Consider the following 6,851-nt stretch of genomic DNA (forward strand, 5'->3'; position numbering starts at 1 on the left):
AGACCTGTGCTCGCCAGGGCCTGATTTCAGATACTGTCAGATCATTCCACAACAATCCTACAGAGGCTGCAAAGAGACAATTCCAGGCAACTTGTCTGGGCAGGTCCCCTTTAAGATGGCAGCTGGGAGTGACACCGAAAGAACAGGCTCCAGCGATCTCTGCTGCATGTCCCCATTGTAAGTCCCCTGGGGTTGTCTGTCACCACCCAGGGCTTCAGAGTTCCCCAGGAATGCCTTGGGTGTGCCAGAGCTGTCACTCAGAGACCGCTCTGGTTGGTATTTCTGCTGCCTTCCCTGCTGTGACATGGGTGCAGATTTCTCCCCTTCGTCCATTTTACCAAAATGGATGTGCGTTGGGACAGGTGAGTCCCGGACTCCAGCGGCCTGGGGCCCACATCTGCAAGTAACCTGGGATAGGGTTTCTTTTAATCAAGTTGACTGAATGGAGAAATGGCCCAGGGGATTTTCTATCCTATCAGCATTAGACAGATGACACAATGGTGAAGAGCTGTCAGAGGTAAAGGTGGACACTAAAGTGGTAGGAACAGGTTTTTATTTATTTTTCTGAAACAGAATCTCACTCTGTTGTCCAGGCTGATGTGCATCGGTGCCATCTTGGCTCACTGCAACCTCCACTTCCTAGGTTTAAGCAATTCTCCTGCCTCAGCCTTCCAAGTAGCTGGGATTACAAGCATGCGCCACCATGCTTGGCTAATTTTTGTATTTTTAGTAGAGATAGGATTTTGCCATGTTGACCAGGCTAATCTTGAACTCCAAACTTAAGTGATCTGCCTGCCTCAACCTCCCAAAGTGCTGGGATTACAGGCATGAGCCAGCGCACCCAGCAGGGACAGGTTTTAATCAGTCATAAGTCATTGCCATAGGGAGCAGGGCCCAGTGGGAACTGAGCTCCACTTGGATTTGTGCGTAGGTGATGGGAGGGGTGGTGTTTGGGAGGGGGGCTCAAGAGTCAGGAAGGGGAACTATGGAGAGCAGGAAGGAGCGTGGTTGGCGTGACACCCGTCTGGGTTTGCTAACTGGCTCTTAGGGTTAGGCTCCTGCCCTCCCTCAGAGGCTCAGGGACAGGGTTCATCTTCTAATGTTGCTGGAACAAACAGTAACTTCTTTCAGCAGCTTTGGGTTTTCTCAGGCAGGTATGGGCATCCCAGGGATGTGGTCTTGAGCTGTTAGACACCATGTAACTGTTAAGTCTTTTCATGAGAGTATGGGAATGTGGACTTAAGCATTTGTGTTGAAAGTCTGCAGTTTTTCTAGGCCAAGTTTGAGGTCTAGTGGAGATGGGAGCTCAGAGGGAGGCTGGCAAGAGTGTGGTCAAGGAGAGAATTTTTGTCAGGACTGTGGCTCTGGATTCAAGTGGCCCAAATTCAAATGGGTTTATTTTTATTTATTTATTTATTTATTTATTTATTTATTTATTTATTTATTTATTTTTTGAGACAGAGTCTCGCTCTGTCGCCCAAGCTGGAGTGCAGTGGCCGGATCTCAGCTCACTGCAAGCTCCGCCTCCTGGGTTTATGCCATTCTCCTGCCTCAGCCTCCGAGTAGCTGGGACTACAGGTGCCCGCCACCTCGCCCGGCTAATTTTTTGTATTTTTTAGTAGAGACGGGGTTTCACCGTGTTAGCCAGGATGGTCTTGATCTCCTGACCTCGTGATCCGCCCGTCTCAGCCTCCCAAAGTGCTGGGATTACAGGCTTGAGCCACTGCGCCCGGCCTCAAATGGGTTTAAATCCTGGCTCTGTGACAGAGTAGCTGGGCAACCTTGGGAAATGTTCCTTCATCTTAGAGACTTAGATCTCTTGTTTTATTTATTTATTTAAATTTTTTTTAGAGACAGAGGTCTCACCACGTTGGTCAGGCTGGTCTCAAACTCCTGAGCTCAAGCAATCCTCCTACCTTAGCCTCCCAAAGTGCTGGAATTACACCACACCTGGCCAGATTTCTCATTTGAAAAATGAATAGACCAGTCCTTGCCTCCCAGAATCACCTGAGGATTAAATGGGATGATGCGTGGCTTACCATAAGCCACAGCACACACCAGCTGTTCCTGTGTGGCTGGAGTCAGGAGCAGGACCAGCTAAAGAGGAGGTCTCGGCTATGCTCACACTGGGGTGCAAGCATGTGGGGCCTCATCTGGGCTGAGGACTAGCCTGGACCAGCTAAGGTGCCATGCTTCTCACACTTAACTAGCAAAGGAATGCCACTGAGATCAGGTTAAAATGCAGAGTGTGGTGTGGTGGGCCTGCTTTCCTAACACACTTGCAGGTCGTGCTCCTTGTTTTGGGACCCACTTTGAGAAGCGAGGATGAGAAAGGCTTGACTTCCCTAACCTGATACGCAGGGGAGGGAGAATGAGCGGACACCACCTGGCTGGAATCATAAGAGCTACTGGGTATTTAGTACATACCAGATGCCAAGAACTATCTGTATATTATTATTATTTTGAGACAGAGTCTCACTCTGTCATGTAGGCTGGAGTGCAGTAGTATGATCTCAGTTCACTGCAGCCTCTGCCTCCCAAGTTCAAGTGATTTTCTGTCTCAGCTTCCTGAGTAGCTGGGAGTACAGGCGTGCACCACCACGCCCGGCTAATTTTTGTAATTTCAGTTGCGACGGTTTCACCACATTGGCCAGGCTGGTCTTGAACTCCTGACCTCAGGTGATTGACCCGCCTCAGCCTCCTAAAGTGCTGGGATTATAGGCATGAGCCACTGTGCCCGGCTGGTTATTTTGAACTCTCTAACAATTGGCAGATCCTTTTATTCTGCCCCTGCTAGAGATGAGAAGACAGGGGTTCAAAGGAGTTGCACAACTTGCCTAAGATCACACAGCTTGTCAGTGAATTCAAACCTAAATTCAGAAGATCCTGGAGCTCTTTCTACTCCATGGCATAGATTGTTAAGATCACCTCCTGAGAGGTACTGGCCTCCTCCCCTAGGAAAGGAGGAAGATGATGAGGCTCACATCTTCAAGGAGAGCATGCTGTGCCCTCAAGAAGTGCATGAGCTTCTGATACTTCCAGAATAATCTCCGGGATGCCCCCCCCGACTGCCTCTTAGGGGGTCAGGCTCCACCAGGGGGTGTCTGCCCTGTGCCTTTGGCTGCATGTGGGGTGTTGAGCCAGCTGTGTGTCCGATAGAGAGAGAGAGAGACAGAGAGAGAGAGAGAGAGAGAGAGAGCATATGCAAACAAAGAGGGCAGAGCTGGGGCTCAGGGCTGACCACATTTTTCCTCCTACCTGTGAGGGCAGATGTCTTACTGTTTTTTGTTTTGTTTTGTTTTTGAGACAGAGTTTTGCTCTTGTTGCCCAGGCTGGAGTGCAGTGGTGTTATCTCAGCTCACCGCAACCTCCACCTCTCGGGTTCAAGCGATTCTCCTTCCTCAGCCTCCTAAGTAGCTGGGATTGCAGGCATGCACCACTACGCCTGGCTAATTTTGTATTTTTAGTAGACGGGGTTTCTCCATGTTGGTCAGGCTGGTCTAGAACTCCCAACTTCAGATGATCCGCCCACCTTGCCTCCCAAAGTGTTGGCCACTGTGTGAGCCACTGCGCCCAGCCAGATGTCTTCCTGTTAAAATGGAGCTTTGAATTCCCCGCCTAACATCACTGTTTGCAACAACAACAACAACGAGCTTCCATAGACTGAGTCAGTGTCCCAGAATGGGAACTAAACAACCAAACATCTAGAATCTCACCAGTCAGTGACCCTGAAGGAGACCTCAGTCCCCATCTTTGTTAGAGAGCAAGTGGAACTAGGATTTTTTTAAGCCTGAAAACACATCAGTTGTGCCCTAACAATGAAAGATTTCAGAGTAGTTGAAAGCTAAGAATTTGAATATCTTAGAGGAAGTTAAGTGGCTTGAGGTGTTTCCACAGAAGGTCTCAGCACTGAGAGAATGCCTGTGCTTCTGCCGGCCCCATTCCTGCCAGTGAGCCCACAGACAAGGGGCGATGAAGAACCAGGAAACAGATGGAAAGAAACGTGGAAGAGAGGAAAGCACTCTGTCAGGGCGAAATCTTGGTTGAGAGTTAAGTTTTAGTTCATGCTTTGGAGAGACTGAGCCACAAGGAGCCATAATTATATTAGAGTTTCAGCACATCCAGGTGATCTTTGTCTGCAGTATTTTGTTGAGGACAGTGTGAAAGCAGCTGAGGCCGGATGCGGTGGCTCATGCCTGTAATACCAGCATTTTGGGAGGCTGAGGCGGGTGGATCACTTGAGGCCAGGAGTTTGAGACCAGCCTGGCTAACATGGCGAAACCCTGTCTCTACTAAAAATACAAACATTAACCAGGCGTGGTGGTGCATGCCTGTAATCCCAGCTGCTTGGGAGGCTGAGGCAGGAGAATTGCTTGAACCCAGGAGGTGGAGGTTGCAGTGAACTGAGATGGTACCACTGCACTACAGCCTGGGCAACAGAGAGAGACGCTGTCTCAAAATTTAAAAAAAAAAAAAAAAAAAGCACCTAAGGAAGGCTACTATGGTCACAAAAGTCTTCCCAGAAGATGGGACTTGGGCTGGATCTTGATAGGGAAGATTTCCATAAGGAGAGAGGGCAGGACGTGGGTGGAAGAGGTGCATCAACAGTAGGGCACCAGGGATGAGAGAGCTGCTGATTAAGGTTATGGTGAGCACCACAGACCGCAGACAAACCAGAATAAATGAACCTGTGGACCAGCGTGTCCTGCACTGAGACACACACCACACACACCAGGAGGGACGAATAAGCACGTTGCCCACACGGTATCGATGTATGTGACTGTGGATAAGTCAGCTCATTTTCTCCTTCCCCTCCCCACAACCAAGTTTACTGCTGCTCCTGGCTCCCCCATCCTGAAGAAGAGCACATGGTAGGAACCTCAGCACCCCCTCCACTCCTCTCTCGCCCTCATCTCCACACAGCTACCTGTCAATTCCACCTTCATGCTCTCTCTGCCAACTGGGCCCTCCTCATCTCTCTGGCTGTGACCTGCCTCCCCTCTACAACTGAGTTTCCATGCAGTTCTCAGAGGAATCCCTCGAAGGCACATGTGCAACCTCTTCACTTCCAGGCTGAAAGATCTTGGTTAAGAGAAAGATTAGTACAAGCTATTAAAACAGGAGGCGGCCAGGCATGGTGACACATGCCTGTAGTCTCAGCATTTTGGGAGGCCAAGGTGGGCCGACTGCTTGAGCCCAGCAGTTCAAGACCAGCATGGGCAACATAAAGAGACCCTATTTCTACCAAAAAAAAAAAAATTAGCTGGTGCCTTAGTCCGTTTTCATGCTGCTGATAAAGAAATACTGGAGACGGGGCAATTTACAGAAGAGGTTTAGGCCAGGTGCTGTGATCCCAGCACTTTGGGAGGCCAAGGCAGATGGATCACCTGAGGTCAGGAGTTCAAAACTAGCCTGGCCAACATGGTGAAATCCCATCTCTACTAAAAATACAAAAATTAGCCAGGCGTGCTGGCATGTCTTTAATACTAGCTACTTGGGAGGCTGAGACAGGAGAATCGCTTGAATCTGGGAGGCAGAGGTTGCAGTGAGCAGAGATTGTACCACTGCACTCCAGCCTGGGTGACAGAGTGAGACTCTGTCTCACAAAAAAAAAAAAAAAAAAAGAAAGAAAAGAAAAAAGGAGTTTAATGGACTTACAGTTCCACATAACTGGGGAGGCCTCACAATCATGGCAGAAGGCAAGGAGGAGCAAGTCACGTTTTACATGAATGGCAGCAGGCAGAAAAAGAGCTTGTGCAGGGAAACTCCCGTTTTTAAAACCATCAGATCTCGTGAGACTCATTCACTATCAAAAGAACAGCGCAGGAAAGACCCACCCCCGTAATTCAATCACCTCCCATCACGTTCTTCCCACAACACGTGGGAATTGTGAGAGTTACAAATTCTAGATGAGATTTGGGTGGGGATGCAGCAAAACCCTGTCAGGCATGGTGGCATGCACCTGTAGTCACAGCTACTCAGGAGGCTGAGATGGGAGGATCAATTGAACCTGGGAGGTCAAGGCTGCAGCAAGTTGTGATTGCACCACTTCACGCCAGCCTGGGTGACAGTGAGACCCTGGTCTTGGGGGAAAAAAACAAAAAGGAGAAAGCTACAGTGATGAAAACAGTGTCATACTGGCACATGAATAGAGAGATCAATGACACAGAATATACTGTAGTTCAGAAATAACTACTTCCAGCACTTACTAGTAAAGAGATGACTGGCAGGATGTGTTTGTGCCATATATGATAGACAAAATGTTAATTGCCTGGATACATATAAAGTACCTACAAATCCATTTCAGAAAGACCAACAATCCAATAGAAAAGTGAGCCAGAAACATGAGCAGCTAGTTCATAGCAGAGGAAACATGCATGACTTCATCTAGGCAAAAATGTTCAAGCTCACTTGTAAAAGAGAAGCAAATTAATGTGGTAGCGAAATGCTACTTTTTTGTCTCTCAGATTAGCAAAGCTAAACAAAAATCCTGAAACTTCTACTGGTGAGGGTGTAAGGAAACTCAGACATGACAGGGAGTGGGGCATAAATTAACCAAACTTCTTTGGAGGGTAATATAGTCCTATCTGTATTTAAATTGTAAATATTCTTTGTTCCATTTCTACTAATTTCTTTTTTCTTCTTCTTCCTTTTTTTTTTTTTTTTTTGAGACATAGTCTCTATCACCCAGGCTGGAGTGCAGTGGCACAATTTGGCTCACTGCAACCTCTGTCTCCCAGATTCAAGCGATCTCCTGCCTTACCTTCTGGAGTAGCTGGGATTACAGGCATTGCCACCACTCCTGGCTAATATTTTTTCTTTTTTTTTTTTTGTATTTTTAGTAGAGACGG

The sequence above is a fragment of the Chlorocebus sabaeus genome, chromosome 11, assembly GCF_047675955.1.
Source record: "Chlorocebus sabaeus isolate Y175 chromosome 11, mChlSab1.0.hap1, whole genome shotgun sequence".
Lineage (NCBI taxonomy): Eukaryota > Metazoa > Chordata > Mammalia > Primates > Cercopithecidae > Chlorocebus > Chlorocebus sabaeus.